Source organism: Camellia sinensis, chromosome 1 (assembly GCF_055761805.1).
Source record: "Camellia sinensis isolate YWXY chromosome 1, ASM5576180v1, whole genome shotgun sequence".
Classification (NCBI taxonomy): Eukaryota; Viridiplantae; Streptophyta; class Magnoliopsida; order Ericales; family Theaceae; genus Camellia; species Camellia sinensis.
Window position 1 is genome coordinate 11,066,989 of NC_138961.1, and position 24,715 is coordinate 11,091,703.

The 24,715-nt window shown below is 41.7% G+C and overlaps 1 protein-coding gene and 1 long non-coding RNA gene across 3 annotated transcripts in view; one reads left to right on the forward strand and one right to left on the reverse strand.

Moving 5' to 3' along the window:
* The window catches only part of LOC114314054 (uncharacterized), a 287,622-nt gene that overhangs the window by 123,689 nt on the left and 139,218 nt on the right, over positions 1-24,715 (reverse strand). The window lies entirely within an intron of this gene.
* Positions 19,468-22,548, forward strand: LOC145823280 (uncharacterized). Its single transcript, XR_014365568.1, has 2 exons — positions 19,468-19,654; positions 22,086-22,548. It is a non-coding gene; the product is annotated as an uncharacterized LOC145823280 (long non-coding RNA).

The following is a 24,715-nucleotide window of genomic DNA, read 5'->3' on the forward strand; positions in this document are numbered from 1 at the left end:
GGCCCCTTGTATGTTTTGTGTGCATTGCATTTGACATTGAAATGCATACTTGACTCTTTGGCCATCATGCATCGAAATGCGTGATTGGTGGCCCGAGGGTCGAGGGTCATGCTCCCTTGAGTCCCTTGCATGATAGGGAGTGTGCCCGCGCATACATGTGCTTGAAATTCTATGCCATGCACTGTCTGTCCTTGTTGCTGTCAAAAACCAGCTTCTGCAGGAAGTTTCTGCCGACCGGCACTGAAGAATGCCGACCGGCAAAGGATATGAGGCCGATGGACTTGAAACCAGCCGATGGAAATTTCTCGTGGCCGGTGGTCATTTCACTTAGCCGGTGGTGTTATGCAGTTCTCATTGAAGATACCCTGAGACTTTGGCAATTTTCAGAGGAGCAGGGCAGCATTAACAGAGGCAGCAGTGGCATGGTATGGGTTTCCGAGCAAAATGGACCGAGCATGCATCATTCGCGCATTTCGAGGCACGGCTGCGGCCACCTTCTGTCTGCATTTATTTTGTTAATTAATTAAGGGTCTGTAATAATTAATTAGCTAGGATAGTTGATTTGTTATTCGAACTGTATTATTCTTTCGGTCCCTCCGAGCGAGGGCAAATTTGTAATAAGTGTGGGTGCGTGTGTGCATGTCTTCCAACCCCACGTCTTTCTTCCCTTTTATTTACCTGCTTATGATGGTAAACTAGGGCATATTTAAATTAGCATACCTTATGCTATGCATGCGTGCATTCATACATTTGTCTTGCATGCACCAGGCTCGGTACATCATGCTAACTGCACTCGTATTTCAATTCCAAGTTGAGTATTTGTTAGTTGCAGCACTTCACATGCCATGTTTAGGATAGCCGAGCCTGTTTAGATTACATCTTTGCATGTGTTGCATTAGCCATTTCAAATATGAACTAGGATCATGCATGTGATTACTAACTAGTTTCTGTTTTGGCTTGGAGTACTAAGTGAGCTTTTATGCTTTAGCATACCGCATGCGTGTGAATGCTATCATGACAGCATGCTTACCATGTGGCTAGATGCTTACGTGATAAACTGTTTGAATGCCTGTGGATGAAGGTCGAATTGCTTAAATTGGGATAATTCATTAAAACTGTGAGTTTTAAGCCCACTAGATAGTGGCAAAACCATCTTTTCTAAAAGCCCACTCGAGGGTGGCAAAACCTACATTTTACCCTACTTGCGAGTAGCAAACCATTTTCAAAACAAACATGAAATGTTTTGTTCCAATTTAGGCGATTTGGTCTATACTTGTTTGCTGTGCGCACAACATAGTAATTCTAGGCTAATAACCAAAATAAGAACACATAACGTTTTCAAAAACGGATATCACAGTTAGTAGAGGCCAATCTTCGGATCGGGCGAGAGGGGGTGCTCATAGCTAACCTTCCCCGATCGTACCCAAGTTCTCGAGCCGAGGCAACTTTGGTGATGACGGACACGTGGCCTTTGGCACCGAGTTAGGGTTTCCTAAATTCCCCCATAAAAAATATTTAGGTGGCGACTCTGTATCTGGCAAAGCAGTCCATGTTTGGCACTTCTTTTCAAAAAATCTGTTTCTCAAAATGATTTGCCGGATTTGGACTCTTTGGTTCAAGATTAAGAACCGTGACACAAATCGAGTCCGAACTGTAGCGGGGTCCCTCGCAGACGTGCTACAGTTTCTGGCGACTCTGCTGGGGAATTTAGAGAGCTTGACTCGAACTCATGATATCCTATTTTGATTTCATTTATGTGTCTCTTTGCATTGCATGTGCATTGGTGCGCCTAGGACACCGTGTTTGCCATCTGCCATTCCTGAACGGTTTGCCAGAGGCTTGACTTTGTCAAAGCATGCCATAAGGCTGACCGGTTATGGGCTCTGACAGTATGGGAACACAAACCCCGATTTTTACCAGGGCGCCTTTTTTGACCATTCGACCTAGTGCATATTGAAATCCATAGTGACCATTCCAAACTAGGACAGGTTGCTCACCCGATGTTAGGTTGTTTGAAACCACTGCGTGCGTAGTGAAACCCTAGCTCCTGACAAAATAGGACAGGGAAACCCTACCCCAACATAGGGGTGTTTTGGCTCTCATTTGCTTGCTATGTGCTTTTTGGAGTTGGCCTCTACAGGAACGCATATACCAGTTTGCAAGTCTGGGTATCAGGCCTGTGGGCATCAGCATCAGTTTTTGGGGAATCAGTTTTACCTAAGGGTATCGGTTTACAGGCAGAATTTGGGGCATAATTCAGTAAAGAGTGCAGTCATTCAGCTATGCTCATATCTGTTTTGGTGAAATCAGGCTAAGGTGCTGTCTGTTTTCTTTCTTGCCAGGTAGTCTTGGAACCATAGCTTCAGAAGGCTTCACTATCCCCCGAGTACATTGAATTTGTGTTGATAGACTTTGTCAGGTCAGAGACTCAATTCAAGGGTAATCAGGGCCAGAGCAGGCTAGTCAGGCACAAATCATCAGTTCAACAGTCTTCAGATCAGCAGTCATTATCCATCTCGCCTGTGTGCAATTGGGTTGAGATATCTGCTTTTGCCACAGAGACAGATATACCGGTTGCTCAGTTAGATCAGGACAATATGTCGAGTCTGGAAGAGATGGTGCGCCAACTCCAGGATAGTATGAAAGCCATGCAGCAAGATGCTGTCCATCAAGCAGAATTCGCCAAGCAACAGGCCGTGGTCATAGCCCAACAAGCAGAGACAATTGCCAGGCTAGAGCAGCAAACTGGAGTATCTACTTCACACCAAGCTCCTCCCCCACCAAGGGTTCCGATACCCGAGGAGACACCAAATGTCCAGGCAGATACGGACATTCCAACAGGACCGGCTCCGCCCCCAATTTTACCCCAACTGTCCAAAACACCTACCAATCTACCGAACTCTCCCTTCGAGTTCGAGGTCGACCCCACAGCGTTGAAGTTGAGCAAGCTTGAAAAGTTGTTCAAGAAATCCCAGGGGGTAAAGTCCATCCCGGGCATTGAGGACGGGTACACCGACGCAGCTGTAACTCTGCCGGACAGGTTCAAGATGCCTCACATCGACCGTTTTGATGGGTCAGGAGATCCCATGGTCCACCTGAGCTTGTTTTCAGATGTTTTGCGCCCGATGGGCTTGACAAGATTACAGAAGCTCTCCCTTTTCGGCAGGACCCTGTCGGGTATTGCGGTCACCTGGTATGCCAAATTGGAGGATTCAGTGAAACGAAGCTGGGAGGAGATGGCCGAGGCCTTCGTCGCACAATATTCATACAATACCCAAATCGAGATTACGACCCGTGATCTTGAGACGATGAGGTAGGAGCCGAATGAGAGCTTCTCAGAATTTGTAGCCCGCTGGAGGGCCAAGGCTTCAATGATGACCTTTAGGCCCACTGACAAAGATCAAATTCGGATGATTGTGTGCAATCTCCAGCCCAAGCTAATGCAGAAAATGATCGTAATCCCCTTCCCTACCTTTCTAGACTTGCATGAGATGGGAGTGCAGATCGAGGATGCTATGAAGCAGGGCCTCTTTGACCAGGAGAAGGAACAGCCTAGGAGGGCGTTTACCCGCAGTTCGAATGCGACCACCAGCGGTGACGCAGCTGCAAGATCTTCCGAAGTCGGCATGGTCGCCACCACCACACCAAGAGCAGCCACCCCCTTTGTTGGTGCATCCACTTCAAACCCCCAAACTTCAGACTATCTGCCCCGAGGCAAGAGGGTTTTCACCCCACTCTATATGTCTTTGTCTAAAGCCCTAGGGGTCCTACTCAAGAAAGGACATCTGAAACCGTTAGAGCAACGGCCTCTACCCGATCCTCTCCCTCCAAAGCATGACCCGACTAAGTACTGTGTTTTCCATCAACAAACCGGTCATGACACCGACTATTGCGTCCGTCTCCGCCACGAGATACAAAATTTGATTGACAACGGTGTCATCCCCGCACCAGGTCCTGCAAAGTCTATCGGCACTTGATAAGTGAACTTGTGGGGGGATAATGTGATGTGATCGAGGGATGAACCACCTGCGGGCGGCACTCAGTTTACTCTAGATGTGGTGTATGGCACGCACTGTTTTGAGCATTTGTGAATGCTAGTTTTGTACATTTTGACTTGGGTATTGGGTCAGTCTTGTTGTGTTGTTTTGAGTCTGTCTCTTTGTCTCGAGTTAATCTTTTTGATTAAGGGTCTGTCTTGTTGTATCGAGCCAGTCCTGTTGTATAGGAGTCGGGTGATTCCGGGGGGTGTTACCTCCGGCGTCAGCATTTTGTTTTGTGCTTGTCTTTTCGTTTTGTTTTGAGTCTATTTCTGCCAGGGAGCCAGTTGTACCGACAGATTTGAATGAAACAGCAGTGGTTTTTCACGCTCTTGTGTTTGCCTCGGCCATGTGCCAATTGTGCCAAAAAGTTCTAAATGAGACGGTAGTATTTGACTAAAGAACTCTGTCTTTTCTGTGCCTTGAAATCATTGTATCGACCTAAGTTTTTCAAAACTTTTTTTAAACACTGCGGTGAAAACGAAGAGGAAGGAATTCCTCGGGATTTGCAAAACTTTGATCATTTGAGAGAAAGAGAGGCGTGCCAAGCCCTTAATGAATGAAATCATGCTTGTTAGCGTGAGTACTGAGAAGGACCCTGGCTTGATCCAGACTGGTTTCACACTATCTTCAGTGCGAGCGATTTGTCGCTTTCTTAAAAACTTTCAAAAACAAAATGTTTTGCGCGGTCCCGCGAAGACCTGTGTGGAATCGCTCCTGAGATTGTGCAGCCTAGGATCGCTCTCAGCCTCGAGACTCAACCCCTTCGCTTCCAAACCTTGAACTTGAATTCAGAAGGTTCAACGGTCAACTACGATGTGAGGCCTGTGTGGCCAGATTTGAAGCAGCCTTCGAATAAGAGGCCAGGAAAGTCAGATCAAAAGATCAGATCTCATCAGAAGAAGCTTACGAAGCTAGAACTGGAGCCATTCTCTTGGATTCAGATAATTTCAGGATCTCAAAACCATTTGGCATGGACTCGTTACACTTTTACCCTTTGAGAGGCTCGCTGGGCCGAAAACCCGGAAGGGCGACTCAGGCAAAAGTTAGAGCAAGAGAAAAATACAAAAAAGAAGCAAAAAAAAAATACAAAAGAAAAGAAAAAAAAGAAAGAGAACAAAAAAGAAAGATGCAAAGAAAAGAACAAAAAAAAAAGAAAATCAAAAAAAGAAAAGAAATGAAAAGAATTGAAATGAAAAGAAGAACAAAGCTCGCAAGGTCGAAAACCCGCAACGGGCGCCTTGGCAAAAGTTAGAGCCTAAAAAGGAGAGGATAATACCCGAGTGTACCTTACCCCGAACTACGTAAGGCTTGATTCCCATCTTTGGGATACGTAGGCAACTTCATTCTGAAGTCCAGCCATAAAACACTCCAAATTCAACTGTGTCCATGTGATGGTTCTAATCGTCTTTGTCTTTTCTGTATCTGGGAGTTCGGTTGCAATCATCGCTCTGAGGACTGATTACAATACACTACGGTGCCATTCAGACAAGGGGCAACGTTCCGTTTCCATTCAATGCACCGCGGTGTCATTCAAACAAGGGGCAACTTTCCGTTGCCATTCAATGCGCTGCGGTGCCGTTCAAACAAGGGGCAACTTTCCGTTGCCATGCAGCTTCCCTCCAGCAAGGGGTAATTTTCGTCCAGATCCGAGGTTGTACGTCTCAAGAGTAAGTTCCGCGCTTGTTAAGCATCGGCCGTTTGCAAAAATAGTTTTTGAGAATTTTTATTGAGGTTGACTAATTTTCTCGAAAATTGTTCTATCTTTTCAAAAAACTGGACCATTTCTTGGACCCAAAAAAAGGAAAATTTTCAGTGCTCATAGCCTGACTTGCATGATTTCAAATCAAAAATCGAACAAGTGTGTTAATCTAACTCTCATGTTGGTCAAAATTGTTTTCGTAGAAAACCAAAAAAAAATGGTCAAAATGATGAACTAGGGGCACAGTTGAGTCAGGTGTTCTGTCTTTCCCCCGTCATCAACTACTCGCTAAGAAGGGCACCCTACCTGCCAAGAAGGGCACAACTGAAGTCAACAGCAAAAGGGCCGAAAAGCTCTCTCATCCTCCAAGCAACGAGGTATCGAGCCAAGTGCGAAGCACGAGTTGGAATGGATCATGATATCCCATTCCCTCCTCTGGGCAGATCTAATCACGTCCAAACTCCCCAGCAGAGCATCGTCAACCGATGTCAGCTGCAGATTTGCTACACACCCAATTATAGCGCAGCCCCTCTGTGGAAGAAACTCACTGTTCTGAACAAGAAGAAGAATCTAGCGGAATGCTAGGGGCAAGACCCTGCAACTTCCTGTTTATTCATCAACCACCCTGGGGAGGGATGAAAATGAGAGATTAACGAATAGAGAGATGTACACTGAGAGAAAAAGTGAGGAAAATGGTTTTTTCAGAAAAACAGAGCTTGAGGGCCGAGTGATGTGAGAATCACAAATGAGAAAGGGTGGGAAACAATACCCCGTGAAATAGGCTCCCTGTGCACGTCTGTGTGTCGTGTCTTTTGTCTTGTCTCGATTCTTGTCTTGAGTCGTTCCGAGCGTGTCTCGATGTGTTTAGGTTGTTTACCTTTTGTTTTTCGTTGTTGAGTCTTTTTCACTGTGTTCAGTCGTAGGCTCAATACTCGGTTAAGAACTCTTTTCTTAATTTCAAAAATAAAATTGTTTTGTGCTTAGAGTGCTGTGCCATTCTTCACGTTTGTGCAAAACAAGATTCATTCTTTCATAAAATTGCAGGGTTCAACCCAGGTCATGTGAGAACAGTAAAACCAGGACCTATCTGAAGCTACATGGGTTCCGGACTGTAAAGCAAAAGAAAAGAGGGAAAATCGAAGCATCTGAGTGTGTTTCACCTTCAGCAAATTCCGTGATTATACTCCGAATGTATCTCTTCAGGCCTTGTCACTACTCCGAAGTATGGGTGTGCCCCTACCTCAAGCTCAAGATCAGGTCTACTTCAAGCCAGAATGGCAATCAAAGTGCTTCCTCAGAAAACCAGTCCTTGCCAGAAAAGAAAGGTAGTAACTGCGTTTTGGAAGTATAAGCAAGAGTAACCCACTTTCAGCTCAAATTGTTTCTGCGGAATTTTCAATTCATGTCTTCGATGCGTAGCTCATCGTCAGTCGGCATGCACGAGGTGTATCCTTTTGAAATATATGTTGTGACCCTTCTGAGAGGTAAATCGGAGGTTGTGTTTGATTTGGTCTTGTTAAGGCTTGTATTCCTTTATTCGGCATTTTGTTCCAAATATGCGTTGTCACGCCCGTTCCACTTGCATTGTGATGCACGTTCTAATTGCATTATTATGCACATCTATCTAGCATTGTTATGCTCATTACTTGCATTGTTGTGCACCTTTTCACTTGCAATTATCATTCTCTCTCCTCGCCTGTGCGATGAGTTAGACCTTCTCTGGTTAAGAGCATTTGGAATACGTTTCAATGCTCACACCAGTCCGAAACACCGAGATACGTCCCTATGTTTCTCCTTTCTTTTGAAACACCGGGATACGTCCCTACGTTTCTCTCTTTTCGAAACACCGGGATACGTCCCTACGTTTCTCTCTCTTTCCGAAACACCGGGATACGTCCCTATGTTTCTCCTTCCATTCCGAAACAACGGGATACGTCCCTATGTTTCTCTCACCATTCCGAAACACCGGGAAACGTCCCTACGTTTCACTCCTCATTTTCTGAGACACTGGGATACGTCCTTATGTTTCTCTCCCTTTTCCGAGACACTGGGATACGTCCTTATGTTTCTCTCCCTTTTCCGAAACACCGGGATACGTCCCTACATTTCTTTCTCCTTTTCTGAAACACTGGGATACGTCCCTATGTTTCTTCTCCTTTGTCGAACCTTTGGGATACGTCCTTAACCTTTGGGATACGTCCCTAATCCTTTGGGATACGTCCCTAATCCTTGGGATACGTCCCTAATCCTTGGGATACGTCCCTAATCTTTGGGATACGTCCCTAATCCTTGGGATACGTCCCTAACCTTTGGGATACGTCCCTAATCCTTGGGATATGTCCCTAACCTTTGGGATACGTCCCTAATCCTTGGGATACGTCCCTAACCTTTGGGATACGTCCCTAATCCTTGGGATACGTCCCTAACCTTTGGGATACGTCCCTAATCCTTGGGATATGTCCCTAACCTTTGAGATACGTCCCTAATCCTTGGGATACGTCCCTAACCTTTGGGATACGTCCTTAATCCTTTGGGATACGTCCCTAACCCTTGGGATACGTCCCTAACCTTTGGGATACGTTCCTAATCCTTGGGATGCGTCCCTAATCCTCGGGATACGTCCCTATGTCTCTCCCTCTTCGGTTAAAAGCGTTCGGAATACGTTCCAAAGCTCACACCATTCCGAAACACCGGGATATGTCCCTATGTTTCTCCCTGTCCCATTTCCCCACACGATTTCAGTGTGTTTGGAATTCATCTTAGGTTGCATTGTCATGCACACCTCTTCACTTGCGTTGTCACGCACATTCCACTTGCATTGTTTTATCAAACCGGCTTCGCGGAAGCGTATAAGTCCAATTACAAGCCGGCTTCGCGTAGTGTATAAGTCCAATTATCAAAGTCTTCCTGCATATCATTTGCATCCTGCCCCTGAACTACGCTGGTTTGATTCCTTGCAAAGGGATACGTAGGCAGCCTGCGGGCACAACCATTCATTCATTTGTATTTTGTTTGTTTGTCCAAGTCTTCGGCCTCATCAAAAATGGGTCGTCTTTGGGCTTTGACATTCACTCCCGTCATTCTTATGACTTCCGAGTTCTGTCAAAGAGGGGCAACTGTAGACACCCCATTTTTGACAGCCCTTAAGACTTGGGCACCACTAATGTTTTACTTGGTGGAGAAAGGTGTGCAGGGTAAATGTTCAATTTCTTCGGCTAGAAGAGAGGCAAATCCTTCAAAACACTTTGCTAAGGGGTTTGGAGTTGAAGAAGAGAGGAAAGGAGAGGAGAAAATTAGTTTGGGAGAAGTTCGGCATGAATCCGGGTAGAAGCGAGTCGAGCAGCCCTCGCTAAATCGGGCTTATCTGTCTGTAAACTTGGAGTTTAGCTATGGGACCACCACCGTCGGAAAGCTTACTTCCAGGGCTTCATTTTGCACTCAAGAATCTCTTAAAGCCAAGTCCGGGTGGGGGAGATATGAGCAGCTGAAGTTGGGCATCATCCCGGTTGGATCGAATCTGCGCGGCTTCACCAAAATGGGCATAACTTTTTCCACAGGAGGAATTTTAATGCACAGTTTGTGCCATTGGAAAGCTAACTTCCGGGGCTTCAATCTGGGCATCCACCGGCACTTTTTGACCTCATCAGCCACCTATCGGCACTCCATTTATCCGGCCGGCCAGTATAAATTGTAGGTCGGCAATATATTGTGCCGACCGGCCATTTATTTTGCCGATGACCTCCTTTCATGGCCGATATGACCCTTTTTCACCCCTCAAGCATGGTGCATGCCAGCTGTGCCAGCTATTCTCCATTCAAACCCTCTGTCCGAGATTTTGGCCTTTTGGGGGGAAACTTGAATTGTTTTCCCCCCCATTTTCCCCCCCTTTCCTTAGCCTCTCTCCCTCTATATAACCAGCCCTCCACCACCATTTTGAAGGGTTGAAAAAACCAGCTGAGGCACCATTATAGATACAACCCTATATCTATACATTCAACCCCCCCTCTTCCAAGCTCTAAAGTCCATTATCCTTGGCCATTTACACACCAACCCATAGCACCATACCTCCAACCTCCATTGCAGCCATTGGAAGTTGTTTTCCAAAGCCTAGGAGTGCTGCAACTCAAGCCAAGGAACTGCCAAAGACAAGTCTTCAAGGGTAAGCTTTCATTTTCCCTTTTCTAGCATTTTCTTGATTCATTTATAAGCCATTCTTGCTTGCTGTTTTGAGCTCCGGCCAAAACTGAAAGTACCCTTTATTTGAGCTCTATTTCATGTTTCATTAAGGGACTTTTGTCATTTGCGGTCCCCATCTTGCACTTGCTTCATTATCCCCCTTGTATGCCATAATCTTGCATAGTATTTTTGGCCTGTGTGTGATCTGTTTTGGAGCATGATGTAAACTGTAAGTGAGCTTACTTTGAGCCCCTCTTCAACATTGAAGAAGGGCTCATCACTGTTTGGGACCTCCTTGTGCCACTTGTCATTATATCCCTCTTTGGTCCCCATTTTTGCATGATTTATTAGCCCATCATGCTTCTGTTTTTGGTCTTTTTACAGAACTGAAAACAGTCTTATTTTGACCCATTCTTCATGTTTCATTCGGGGTCTTTGGCTATTTGATGAATTTTTTGTATACTTTGTGTTTTGACCTCTTTTGGGCCCTACCTTGCATAGCATGTTGAGCATACTTGTATATTGTTTTGGGGGTTGCCATAAACTGTAAGTAGTCATATTTTTGGTCCCTCTTCAGTGTTGTAGAAGAGCCTTTTTCTGTTTGGGCTTTGCATCTACCACTTGCTTCATTATCTCACATTTAGGGCCATTTTTGCATGCTAGTTTTGCCATCCTTTTGTTTGCTGTTTGGCCATGCTTTGAACTGTAAAAATGCTTGTGTAGGGGCTGCCTTGCTTCTGTCTTTTCATTCCATGTACCAATTATGCATGCTTTGTATAGCTGTAAGCCATTTCATGTACCTAGTTTTGTATTTCGGGAGAAATCCCATGCATCGGGTGTCATTTCGCCTTGTTTCGGGGCTGTTTTGCCCCTCATTTTGCTACTGATTTTTGCATGTTTGCATATCATATTCCATGTCTTTACCATGTCTCATTAGAGTGGCATTCCGTGCCTTAGGGTCGGTCCTCGGTTTGCGTGCATGTGTGCACGTACTTCGAGAGTCTCATTTTCATCTAATGGCCACTGATGTGGGTGTGGCTGAGGTTCACTCACATTGGTGTAAGTCCATCTTGCATTGTGTATGCCATGTTTCAATGCGTTGTGCATGTTATGTTGTTAGCATTGTGTGTGCCATGTAGTTGTATTACATGTTTGTATGTTTGCTTGCATGCTTAGGTCGCATGTGCATTGTTATGCATTGCCTCGCCTCTTGACCAACCATGATTGAGGTTGGGCCCCTTGTATGTTTTGTGTGCATTGCATTTGACATTGAAATGCATACTTGACTCTTTGGCCATCATGCATCGAAATGCGTGATTGGTGGCCCGAGGGTCGAGGGTCATGCTCCCTTGAGTCCCTTGCATGATAGGGAGTGTGCCCGCGCATACATGTGCTTGAAATTCTATGCCATGCACTGTCTGTCCTTGTTGATGTCAAAAACCAGCTTCTGCAGGAAGTTTCTGCCGACCGGCACTGAAGAATGCCGACCGGCAAAGGATATGAGGCCGATGGACTTGAAACCAGCCGATGGAAATTTCTCGTGGTCGGTGGTCATTTCACTTAGCCGGTGGTGTTATGCAGTTCTCATTGAAGATACCCTGAGACTTTGGCAATTTTCAGAGGAGCAGGGCAGCATTAACAGAGGCAGCAGTGGCATGGTATGGGTTTCCGAGCAAAATGGACCGAGCATGCATCATTCGCGCATTCCGAGGCACGGCTGCGGCCACCTTCTGTCTGCATTTATTTTGTTAATTAATTAAGGGTCTGTAATAATTAATTAGCTAGGATAGTTGATTTGTTATTCGAACTGTATTATTCTTTCGGTCCCTCCGAGCGAGGGCAAATTTGTAATAAGTGTGGGTGCGTGTGTGCATGTCTTCCAACCCCACGTCTTTCTTCCCTTTTATTTACCTGCTTATGATGGTAGACTAGGGCATATTTAAATTAGCATACCTTATGCTATGCATGCGTGCATTCATACATTTGTCTTGCATGCACCAGGCTCGGTACATCATGCTAACTGCACTCGTATTTCAATTCCAAGTTGAGTATTTGTTAGTTGCAGCACTTCACATGCCATGTTTAGGATAGCCGAGCCTGTTTAGATTGCATCTTTGCATGTGTTGCATTAGTCATTTCAAATATGAACTAGGATCATGCATGTGATTACTAACTAGTTTCTGTTTTGGCTTGGAGTACTAAGTGAGCTTTTATGCTTTAGCATACCGCATGCGTGTGAATGCTATCATGACAGCATGCTTACCATGTGGCTAGATGCTTACGTGATAAACTGTTTGAATGCCTGTGGATGAAGGTCGAATTGCTTAAATTGGGATAATTCATTAAAACTGTGAGTTTTAAGCCCACTAGATAATGGCAAAACCATCTTTTCTAAAAGCCCACTCGAGGGTGGCAAAACCTACATTTTACCCTACTTGCGAGTAGCAAACCATTTTCAAAACAAACATGAAATGTTTTGTTCCAATTTAGGCGATTTGGTCTATACTTGTTTGCTGTGCGCACAACATAGTAATTCTAGGCTAATAACCAGAATAAGAACACATAACGTTTTCAAAAACGGATATCACGGTTAGTAGAGGCCAATCTTCGGATCGGGCGAGAGGGGGTGCTCATAGCTGACCTTCCCCGATCGTACCCAAGTTCCCGAGCCGAGGTAACTTTGGTGATGACGGACATGTGGCCTTTGGCACCGAGTCAGGGTTTCCTAAATTCCCCCATAAAAAATATTTAGGTGGCGACTCTGTATCTGGCAAAGCAGTCCATGTTTGGCACTTCTTTTCAAAAAATCTATTTCTCAAAACGATTTGCCGGATTTGGACTCTTTGGTTCAAGATTAAGAACCGTGACACAAATCGAGTCCGAACTGTAGCGGGGTCCCTCGCGGACGTGCTACACCGAGGTCCCACACCTCCTTGCCGAGGTGTGGCCTCGATGGCCACAGTTAAGGAAATGAAGTCGGGAAAATCTGGGTTTCCCTCTCTTGAAAAACATGACGAACATGAAGAACATGAACACGAGGAAGATGAATGCAAAGATTAATACTTGCTATTACAAAATCTGAGATTTCATGCTAAGAATCCGAAATCATGGACCTGGGTACCCATATTCAAAGATCTTGAGAGAACAAACACAAAAACATAGTTCTAGATGCAAACTTTCGGATCAAACGAGGCTTTTCTTCAAGAACACATGAAAACCATTTTCTCTTTCTAAAACCAACTTCAAATCAATGCATGACGTGCAGAACAAGTTTGATCGTGCAATGCAGCTAGATGATCAATAAGAACAACAAGAGTAGGTTAAGATTCTAACCTCAAAGCTCGAATCTAATGGTTCAAGCTTCAACGATCAAGCTTGGAAGTTCACTCTCTCTCGTTCAAAACTTCTCATTCTCCTTCCTAGAGCCTCTCTCTCTAAAAGACAAGATTTGATACAAAATGATATGTTTTCTCGACAGTCACTGACTTAACCCTCTGCTGGGACACGTGGCATCGGCTGATTGGCTCTACTAAAAAAGGTGACTGACTTGACAAGACAAGACCATGACAAAGTGTGTTCAACAAGCTAGACGGCAAGAGCACTCCGGCAAGTGATGATCTCGGCCAAGGGCAAAGCTTTGGCAAGTAGGGTGACAACGACATCGGCTTGGAAGGACAACACTTGACTAAGCTGTGCCACACCTTGGCCTAGATGTGCCACACCTCGGTCTAGGTCATACCATTCCAGGAACAAAATCACTAGGGTGCAAGGATAAACATCTCGGCCTAGATGATACACATATCGGCCTTAGTGCTGAACACCTCAGCCTAGATAGAGACATCTCGGCAAATATGCCAGGGAGAAGCTGGAGGTCAACTGAAGTGGTCACAAGATAGTTCTAAGTGTAGAAAGGTTCCAAGGTGTCTAGGCTTAAGATGACCTCGGCAACACACCAGGCAAGAACAAAGTATGCAAGAAACACTCAAGTAAAACAAGACAAGATTTGCAAATGCACATAACAAAACAAGATCATACATAAATGTATGCAAGTATGACTAAGTTGAAGTGAGGGTTGTTACAAGTTATCCAAGTTTGAGGAGAAAACCAACTACTTATAGAAATCCAAAGTAATCCTAGTTTTGGAAGAAAACCAATTCCTTATAGAAATCCAAGAATCTGTGTTTGCGCGGTCCGCTCGAGCGTGCGAATTCCTGCTCTAGCGGAGACTTCAAAATTTTGTGATTCATATAGGCTTCACGCTCAAGCGGAAGTTTCCATGCTCGAGCGTCGAATCACACCATCCAGTACTTTTTCAGGCGAAGCAGAAATGTTGTGAGCTTGCAATCCCCGCTCGAGCGTCACTTTACCTGCTCGAGCGGGACGACCAAATTTGGAAAATCTGAAAAACTAGATCCTGTTACAACCTCAGTTTTGATCCATGGAAATTGACAAAGGCACGATTCGAGTTGGATTCGCATCTAATAAACTCATAGCCTCACTGAAATGAAAGGTGAGAAAACAAATACAACTGAAAGGAGTTTTGTCAAACGGGGTTGCCAAGAATAAAACCTAACAATCTCCCCCTTTCGCAATGCCGTGACAAAACACACCGAACAAATAAAATCCTAAACACCCCAACCCATAAAAGCCAACAAAAGCCAACTTCTTTCTCAAGGTCATGATCTGCAAAACAGTTATTAGTGCCACAATCTCCAAAACAACTATTAGTCCCACAAGAGTATATGAAAAAGCAATAGACATATGACACGATTATCTTGAAACATGAGATGGAAAACATGAATAGATGAAAACTAAGCCTCATGAAAAACAACTCTCAAACAACAAAAGGAAGATCATAAACCAACCCAAGCAATGATATGATGATGTAAATATCAGGAGCATGCAAGAAGGAAATAATTAGCAAACAGTGCATAGCAACTTGCAAAACAATTAAAGCCAATCTCCTTTACCAAACATATCAAAGTGTTCATGTTAAATAACTCTTGCAATGAAAAACCAAACTCCCTTACCAACCCAAATCAAGATGAACCAAACTCCCCCTCACTAAAAGCAACCACAAACACAACAGTGAACAAGAAGAAAAAGACAAAAAATAATATGGTGGAACAAGCAAGGAATTTCAGATTTGTACCTTAAAACACACAAGATTATCCTAGAAGCACAATTACTAGTAAACACAATGTGGACAGTCTGTAGAAGATTCCTCATGAAAGAAAGTGATGCATTATGTGAAAAGCATAGATCCCATGAGAAAAAGTGTGTGTGACTCTTGGAGTTCGACAAACACTAGATTCAATCCTAGTAGTGATCTGAAAGTTAGACCTCTGACAAGAGAATCTAAGCATAACTATGGAAAGTCAAACCACTAGGAATCAAGGAGTATTTGGTGAGTAAAGGCGGAGGCTCTCCCTCAATCAATGAATCTTTTTCTTTTTTTTTTTCACACACTTTTTCTTGTCTTTCTTTTGCACATTTTTTTTTTTTTTATTTCTTGTGCACAGTTTTTCTTTTCTTTTCTTTTGCACACTCGTTGGCGGCTGACACGCTCAAGAGTATGGAAACCGAACCAGAGAAGCATGGATATAATAAGGATGGCCTGGTTAGTGACTCTGGGGTAGCCTTTTCCTCATGGCTGGACTACAAAGAATAGAGGGGAAAGCCGTGGAGGTGCAAAAAAATGGAAGGTGGTTAAGAGACTCAACATCACCCATGATATGCTAGTATAGGTCAATTCCTCTAGAAACGCAAAAAATCAATGACAGAAGTCCATAGAAAAAAAATAATCACTAAGGCGGAAGACTCCGATATTTGCTAATCCAAGAGTGTGTACAGAATGAGACATACAAATCAAAAAACACACACTCCAAAACGAGTAATGACCACAGAAAGCACACATATATTAACATGTAATGGATATTCTCATCAATTCCAATATGCACCAAGGACCACTCAAAAATTTCAAGCTTGCAAAACCATTTTTTTTTTTTTCAAATTTTTTTTTTCTAACTAAAGCAAGACAAAAAAAAAATGAACGAGCACACATGCAATGACAAAAACAAATTAATACAAGTCAAGTTTTCTCACCCAAATTGCTTTAATACGAACAAAGTTGTGAGAATTGCAGTTCTTGGGTGGTGTCTTGACGTTGTGGTTCCTTTCCCCTGCAATGGGGACCTGTCTCGACATGGTTTCCAACTTCTTATTTCTAGGTCTAGGCAAATACACTCTCCCATGCAACTTATAACAATAAGGGCGAATATGACCATGCATACCACAATGATGACAAATAAAAACAGGGTGTACCTTCTTTTCTTTTACCTTACCAACTCTAGGAAGTTTGAGAAGTCCATCATTTTGTTGAACCTTGTGCTCCCTCTTTCCTTGAGTTCTTGTATCATGAGATGTGGATGCACTCTGTTTTTGCTCTTTCTTACCACCAAAGCCAATACCACTCTTGTCAGAACAAATTTGTTGAGAACCAATGATATTGTCCAAAGTCCTTGATCCCCTGTTCCAAAGACCAATGGTAGCCATAGCACACTTGAGTTCTTCCTCTTTCTTGATCATTAGTTCTTCCAAAGCAACTTGAGACATCTCGAGAGTTTCAATTTTTTCTTTATATGTTGCATAGATTTGCTGTAGCTCATTCCTTTCTGTCTTACAAGTCAAGAGTTTTGCACAAAGAGCTTGTCGATCATTAGCTATCTTGATAGCATCAATCCTAGCCTCAAAAATCTCCTCCTTTAGTTTGACATTCTCACTTTCACATGCTGTGAGCTTCATAGTGAGTTTGTCATTCAATTTGGATAACTTAAGAGATTCCTTATACAACTTTTCATAAGCTTGCTCAAGCTCTTCATCATCACTGCTCGAGGATTCATCATTAGTGGCATTCTTAACCGGGCTCTTCAGATACTCTGTTCGTCCTTCAGTTTCGGAAGCCGCCATGAAAGCAAGGAATTGTTTATGTCCCTCTTCGCCTTGATCTTCATTGTCACTTTCATCTTCATCAGATTCTGATTCATCATCCCAAGTGATGGCGAGGGCTTTCTTCTTCCTCAAACGAGTGGGGCATTCTGAAGCAAAGTGCCCATATCCTTGGCATTCATAGCATTGGACTCTTTCAGAGTTCCCTTGTATCTTTCCTTTCTCCTTCTTGGCTATAGAATTATTTTGAGTTTATCTTTGCCTTTCAATTTATGAGTATAAGTAGATTCCAAAAGTTTAGGATTCTTTTTCAAAAAAGATTTTTTAAATTGTTTAACAAAAGCAGTCGTAATCTTGGAATCTATCTCACAATCTTCATCAGAATCCTCTCCAACTCTATGAGCACTACTAAAAGCAATATCTTTTTGTTTCTTTTTGAAATTCCTATGCGCCTCATAAGTTTGGAGATTTCCAACCAACTGATCTAGCTTGAGGTTGTCAACATCTTGAGCCTCCTCAATAACCGCAACTTTTGGTTGGAACCGATCGGGCAAAGATCTGAAAATTTTTCCCACAACTTTGGATTCTGGTATTTTTTCACCTAAATTGAAGCTGGAATTTACTATGTCACTCAACTTTGCATAAAATTCATCAAAGGTCTCACTATCTTTCATTGAAAGGTTTTCGAAACTAGACGTGAGCCTTTGAAGTTTTGAGCGTTTAACAGAAGGAGTGCCCTCATGAATAGTTTGTAAGATATCCCAAGCCTCTTTTGCGACTTCACAATTGCAAATACGACTAAACTCTTCAGGTGTGACAGCGCAAAAGAGATAATTGATAGCTTTACTATTCCAGCTACTATTTTGGTAATCAATTGTGTCCCACTTTTCAATTGGTTTGGGGAAAGTTACTCCATCAATGGTAATTGTTGGTTCGATTCACCCATTCATGACAGATTGCCAAACTTTTTCATCTATAGATTTCAAAAACGATCTCATCCGAGCTTTCCAAAAAGAATAATTGGATCCATCAAGTAGGGGTGGTCGAACCATAGAATTTCCCTCACGAATTGAATCCATTATCACAAATCAAACAAGATCTCGTTCTTAAAGATATATAATTTTTTTTAAAAAAATAGAACGACCCGCTCTGATACCAATTGAAAAAACTAGAAACCCGCTAGATATTAATTTGTGATTATGTATCAATTTTAAGCAATATGTAACAATCCCAATCAAACAATCAAGACGAATCGACACAACGATTTTACGTGGAAAAAATCACAATTGGACACCTCCAGTTGTGATAAAAAATCACGGGCAACAAGCACAAAACAATCCACTAAGAAGATAAAAAAGGAATTACACAGGTATACCCTCAATTACTTAGCGAATCCACGCCCGAATTAAACCAACCTCTATGTGCCTCTTCCAACCTCGTCTTCACCTCGGAATTGTCTTGATGATAAGTCACTCCGGAATCCACCAAAGCTTCAGACTCGAATTCTTCATAATCTACCGAAGAACAAATTTCTCTTTTGTATAGAACAAACAAATAATCCTTTGATGTATACTCTTTAAACCATGAGTTGAATACTCAATCAAAACATCAAAGAAAACTAGCAAAATATCCTCAGATATAAACCTTAGAACCCAAAAAGAAAATTTGGAGGAGTTATCCAAGTTTGAGGAGAAAACCAACTACTTATAGAAATCCAAAGTAATCCTAGTTTTGGAAGAAAACCAATTCCTTATAGAAATCCAAGAATTTGTGTTCGCGCGGTCCGCTCGAGCGTGCGAATTCCCGCTCGAGCGGAGACTTCAAAATTTTGTGATTCATATAGGCTTCACGCTCGAGCGGAAGTTTCCACGCTCGAGCGTCAAATCACACCATCCAGTACTTTTTCAGGCGAAGCAGAGATGCTGTGAACTTGCAATCCCCGCTCGAGCGTCACTTTACCCGCTCGAGCGGGACAACCAAATTTGGAAAATCTAGAAAACTAGATCCTATTATAACCTCGGTTTTGATCCATGGAAATTGACAAAGGCACGATTCGGGTTGGATTCGCATCTAATAAACTCATAGCCTCACTGAAATAAAAGGTGCGAAAACAAATACAACTGAAAGGAGTTTTGTCAAACGGGATTGCCAAGAATAAAACCTAACATAGATAAATAATACATTTATTTTTTTTTTCAATTCAAAAATCATATTCAAGTTGAAAACTCTTTTTCAACAAAATATATTTAACAGAATATTTAAATTCTTTTTCAATTGAAAACACAAACAGTATATCTAAACAAATTGAAAACACAAAGTCTTACAAATTATTAGGGGTGCTTGCAGTTTGGCAGTTTGGTTGCGGCCAAAGGAATCTCAAATCTGTCATCCGACCAAAACTAGGCAGATTGAAAAAAATCAATCTGCAATCATCCGCTCGTCATCACACATTTATCCAAAATATAACAGATCAGTTCAATTATCATACATCCGATCAAAATGCAGCGGATCAATTCAACTTGGTCAGTTTGAAATGTATCCACCGCTCAGCACTAATAAAAACATTACAAAATAAAAAATGATATGAAACCTGTGTATGTGGGGGGGGTAACGCTTCATTTTTTTGCTCCGTAAAACAATAGAAACGAAAGCTAGCAAGAACTCTCTCATGAAACCCCTCGTTTGAGTGTTGTAGAGAAATTTGTTAGAGAGAGAGAGATGACGATGATGGCGAGAAGTGCCGATGCTGCTGTGGTTTTCAGAAATGGTGTTTGTGATTGTCTTCACAAGGGTATTTTCTCCCAATTTCCTTGTTTTCTTGCAATCTTACTAAATCGCTCTTCTCATATTCATATCAATGCTTCTGTGGAAGACTAATTTCAGCATGGGTTTGCTAATCTTGACGATGATGATGATGCCCTAACTCATTTTGATCGCATGCTTCGAATGCGACCTTTGCCCTCAATTGTTCAATTTAATCAACTTTTAACTTCAATTGCAAGAAGTAAGCATTACTCCACAGTGATTTCTCTGTTTTGGAGAATGAATCTCTTAGAAGTTGGGTTCGTCAAGCCTGATAAGTTTACACTTAAAATCGTGATTAATTGTTTCTGTAAGTTGAATCGAGTTGATTTGGGTTTTTCTATTTTAGGGAATCTATTGAAACTTGGTTATGAACCAAACATCATAACCTTCAATACCCTGATCAATGGGCTTTGTGTAAATGCTAAGATCGCTTTGGCAGTTAAGTTTCTTGATGATATCGTGGAAAAAGGGTTCCAACCCAATTTCATTACTTACATCACTATAATAAATGGCTTATGTAAAACAGGAAACACTAGTAGTGCTTTTGTTTTGCTCAGAAAGATGGAGAAAATAGGAGGTTGTGAGCCTAGACTAGTGGATTACAACGCGGTCATCGATAGCCTTTGCAAGGACAGACTAGTAACTTTCAAGCTCTTTTCGGAAATGATAGGTAAAGGAATTTCACCAGATGTCGTCACTTACACATCACTAATTCAAGGCATATGTAGTTCAGGTGAGTGGAAAGATACTATGACATTGTTGAATGAAATGGTTGCTAAGAATATCTCTCCAAATGTTCAAACTTTTAGCATTTTGGTTGATGCACTTTGTAAAGAAAGAAAGGCCAAAGAAGCACAAGATGTGGTTGAATTGATGATCCAAAGAGATGTGGTGCCTAATGTTGTCACTTATAATGCTGTAATGGATGGGTACTGTCTGTTTGGCCGAGTAGATGAAGCAAGGAAAATGTTTGATGTTATGGTTAGTAGGGGTTGTGCTCCTGATGTTATCACTTATACTATCTTCATTAATGGGTACAGTAAGATGAAAAACATAGATGAAGCCACGAGTCTCTTTAAGGAAATGTCTAGAAAAAGATTGCTTCCAGATATTGTTACGTATACCACTCTTATTGGTGGCTTGTGCCAAATAAGAAGACCTCGAGATGCACTTTTGCTTCTTGATGAGATGCAAACTCAAGGCCAAATTCATGATCCGTTTACTTATTCTACTTTGCTGAATGGCCTATGCAACAACCCATGTCTTGACGAGGCATTAGCTTTGTTTAAAAAGCTTGAAAACACTGGACTAGCTCCTAATATTGTGATATACAGTAACCTAATTCAGGGTATGTGCAAAGCTGGGAAGCTCGATGATGCAAGAAAACTCTACTTGAGTCTTTCTGCTAAAGGTTTGAAACCTAATGTCCGCACATGCAACATAATGATCAATGGACTTTGCAACGGAAGGCTACTTGATGAAGCAAGTGAGCTGTTAATGAAAATGGAAGAAGAAGGATGCTCACCAAATTTTTACTCGTATAATATATTGGTTCAAGGACTTCTACAAAATAATGGAATACAAAAAGCATTGCAACTGCTTCACGTAATGGATGATAGAGCTATCTCTGTGGACCCAGGCACTGTAACCTTCCTAGTTAACATGTTGTCTGATGATGGATTAGATAATTTGTCAAAGGAAATGCTTCATGCGTTTTTTGGAACTACTTCATTTTCCAAGTAACCACCTAGGTTTTCTAGAGCTACTTTGTTTACTCGAGCATCATAATGAGTCAAGGTGTTGCATTGATATATATATACATATATGCTTTATTGATAATTGTTGTTACTTGTAAGTTGATTTAAATCATACATACTTGCTTAGATATTGCATTTTACATGAAGGTCTGTTTTTGTTGCTCTGAAATTTTCATGCTTCTTTTTTTCTTTCACATATGTCATTTTTTGAAAGTTACTCTTTTTTTTTTTTTTTTCCTTGGTGTATTTCTAGTTAAAAGAGTTCTCTCGGGTTCTTGTAGGGATTATTAGACAGCAAAAAGTTGTTAATGTTTGTGATTGTTAACTTTAAAAAGTAAGGCATATAATGGTCACAATATTTAATAATAACTCATGCTTTGATATAAAAGACATGATGCCAAATGTGATTTTGCCTCGTCTTTTTTTTTTTCTTCTGCTCTAATATCTCTCAAGTTTGTATTGAATTCATGGATCCGAACACATGGTTGAAGAGGCATTAATAGATCTATGTCTATCCTTGAGCTTCTCCTTTTATAAACATCAATATTGGCCATAGATAATGGAGATATAGAACACCTTACTTGTACTTGGAATTTCTAGTTTAAACGTTATATCTTGTTCTATGGAACTTAGCAGTTGAATCTTTGTATTGTTTTGCAGTTTCGTCCTGGGGCAACCCAAATTTTGCTAACTACATCATATTGTTTATGCTATGAAGAAGTTCCCAATTTCTTGGAAAGCAATTCTTTAAACTAGTTTCTCTCACATGGTCCCCAAAAATATCAACTGAAGAGAAGCTCAGTTTTGTCAATAGCAAGTTTGGCTGTTTCATTTTGTAGTTGTCTTTGTTTGTGATTTTGTCTATGATTGAAAGTTTCAGAGATGACTCAATCAATGAACTTAATAGAGCTGCTTGAGGATGCTCATTTGGAGGTGTAGGTGGAAGCATGAGGTAAGTAGCAGGATTGTTAATACCAGTGTTTTAAATGCTGGACCGGACCAGTCAGTACAACCGGTTGACACATCGTCTGGTTTAGGTTCTGATTTAGATGAACCACCAAGCCTGTTATGAACAAAAAATTGACTTTTTTTAACGAGCAGACCATGTTTCCACTTTGTTAAATATTTTATAATCACTCCATTTTATTTAGCTAGGAGTATCTGGTCCAACAAAAACATTGGTGTGTTTGTGTTAGGTTTTTATTCTTGGCAATCCCGTTTGACAAAACTCCTTTCAGTTGTATTTATTTTTGTACTTTTTATTTCAGTGAGCCCTTGATTTTTTAGATGTGAATCCAACCGGAATTGTGCCTTGCAGAGAAGTTTGTGATGTTAATGCTTTCAAGATTACCACTTCGCTGATTCTGATGGGGATCGAGCTGCCCGGTAAGCTCGCGAGGGTCCAGGGGGTAGCGCCCCTTGGCGAGTCCAAGGCAGCGCCCAAGCGGGGTCGAGGGGCAGCGCCCCCGAAGCAAAATGCAATTTTGCATTCAAAGTTGCATGTCCGTTCTTGCTTTCTCGAGCGAAGGCTGCGTCTGTGTAAAAACCTGAAAGAGATGAATGTACGCTCGAGCGAAGGGTGCGTGGCTCGAGCGAAGCCACTTATGAAAAACACGCGTTTTTGGTTCCTCGCTCGAGCGAGAGAGTCTTCGCTCGAGCGAGAGAGTCTTCGCTCGAGCGAGCTTCACAGTCCCAGATTTCTATAAGTATGGGTTTCTGTCAGATTTTAGGATTAATTCTCCAGATCTTTTTTGTGGATTCTAAGGTTTATATCTGGGGATATTTTGCTAGTTTTCTTTGATGTTTTGATTGAGTATTCAACTCATGGTTTAAAGAGTATACATCAAAAGATTATTTGTTTGTTCTACACAAAATAGAGAGTTGTTCTCGGTGGATTCTGAAGAATTCGAGCCTGAAGCTTTGGTTGATTCCGGAGTAGCTCATCGTCAAGACAATTCCGAGGTGAAGACGGGGTTGGAAAAGGCACATAGAGGTTGGTTCAATTCGGGCGTGGATTCGCTAGATAATTGAGAGTATACCTGTGTAATTCCTTTATATCTTCTTAGTGGATTGTTTTGTGGCTGTTGCCCGTGGTTTTTTTTATCACAATTGGAGGTGTCCAATTGTGGTTTTTTCACGTAAAATCGTTGTGTCAATTTGTCTTGATTGTTTGATTGAGATTGTTGTTTACTGCTTAAAATTGATACATAATCACAAATCAACATCTCGGGAATTTCTAGAATTTTCAGTTTGGTTTGTGTTTATAGAGTAGTTTTTGAGATAAAAAGTACGAAAACTTGTTTGGTTTGCCTTTTTTCAGAAATGGTTTTAGAAAATTATTTTTGGGAGAGAGTTTTAAAAAAAGTGATTGATTTGGTGTGTATGAGAGAGAGAGTGATTTTGGAAAGTAGAAAACTAAACCAAATTTTGAGATTTTTTTTGAAAAAATTTGTTTGGTTTGATTACTCTTGAAAATTTGTTTGTAGATAATTTTTCCCAAAATTTTTTCTGAATAACAAACCAAACAAGCCCACTGACACCACTAAGCTCTTGAGGTTGCTCAATTTATGATGGAGCAATTGAATCTTTGTATTGCTTGCGGTTGCGTCCTTGGCAATCCAAACATTACCAACAACTACATCATGTTGTTGTATGCTATGAAAGAGGAGTTCCCAATCCCTTGTAAAGTAATTCTTTAGACTAGTTGCCTTGACTAGTCTCCAGAAGTATCAACTGAAGAGGAGCTCAGTTTTTGTTTCATTTTGTAATTTTCTTTGTTTGTTATTTTGTCTATGATTGAAAGCTTCAGAGATGACTCAATCAATGAGCTTAACAGAGCTGCCTGAGGATGCTGAGTTGGATTTCTGGGTGGAAGCATGAAGTAAGTAGAAGGAATTCTGATTTCAGTGTTTTAAAAGTCGGACCGGACCATCTAGTACAACTGATTGACACATCATTTAGGTTCGGATCCAGTTGAACCACCAAACCTGCTATGAACAGAAAGTTGACTTTTTCTAACCACCACCAGGCCATGTTTCCACTTTGTTAAGTAGTTTATAATCACTCCATTTTGTTTCGTACACTTCATCCTTTTTTCTTTTTTTTTTAAACAATCAATATAAATATCAGTCATGCTAGGATGCCCGCCTAGGTTTACCACTTTCTCTTCCTATTTATTTTCAATTTCACATGACCGCCATTATTGGGCTTTCCATTCTTGTTGTTCTCCCTCTGTGTGGTGAAAGAGTTTTCATCTTTCAGTATTGGAGAAGGCCATAAAATTATTTTTA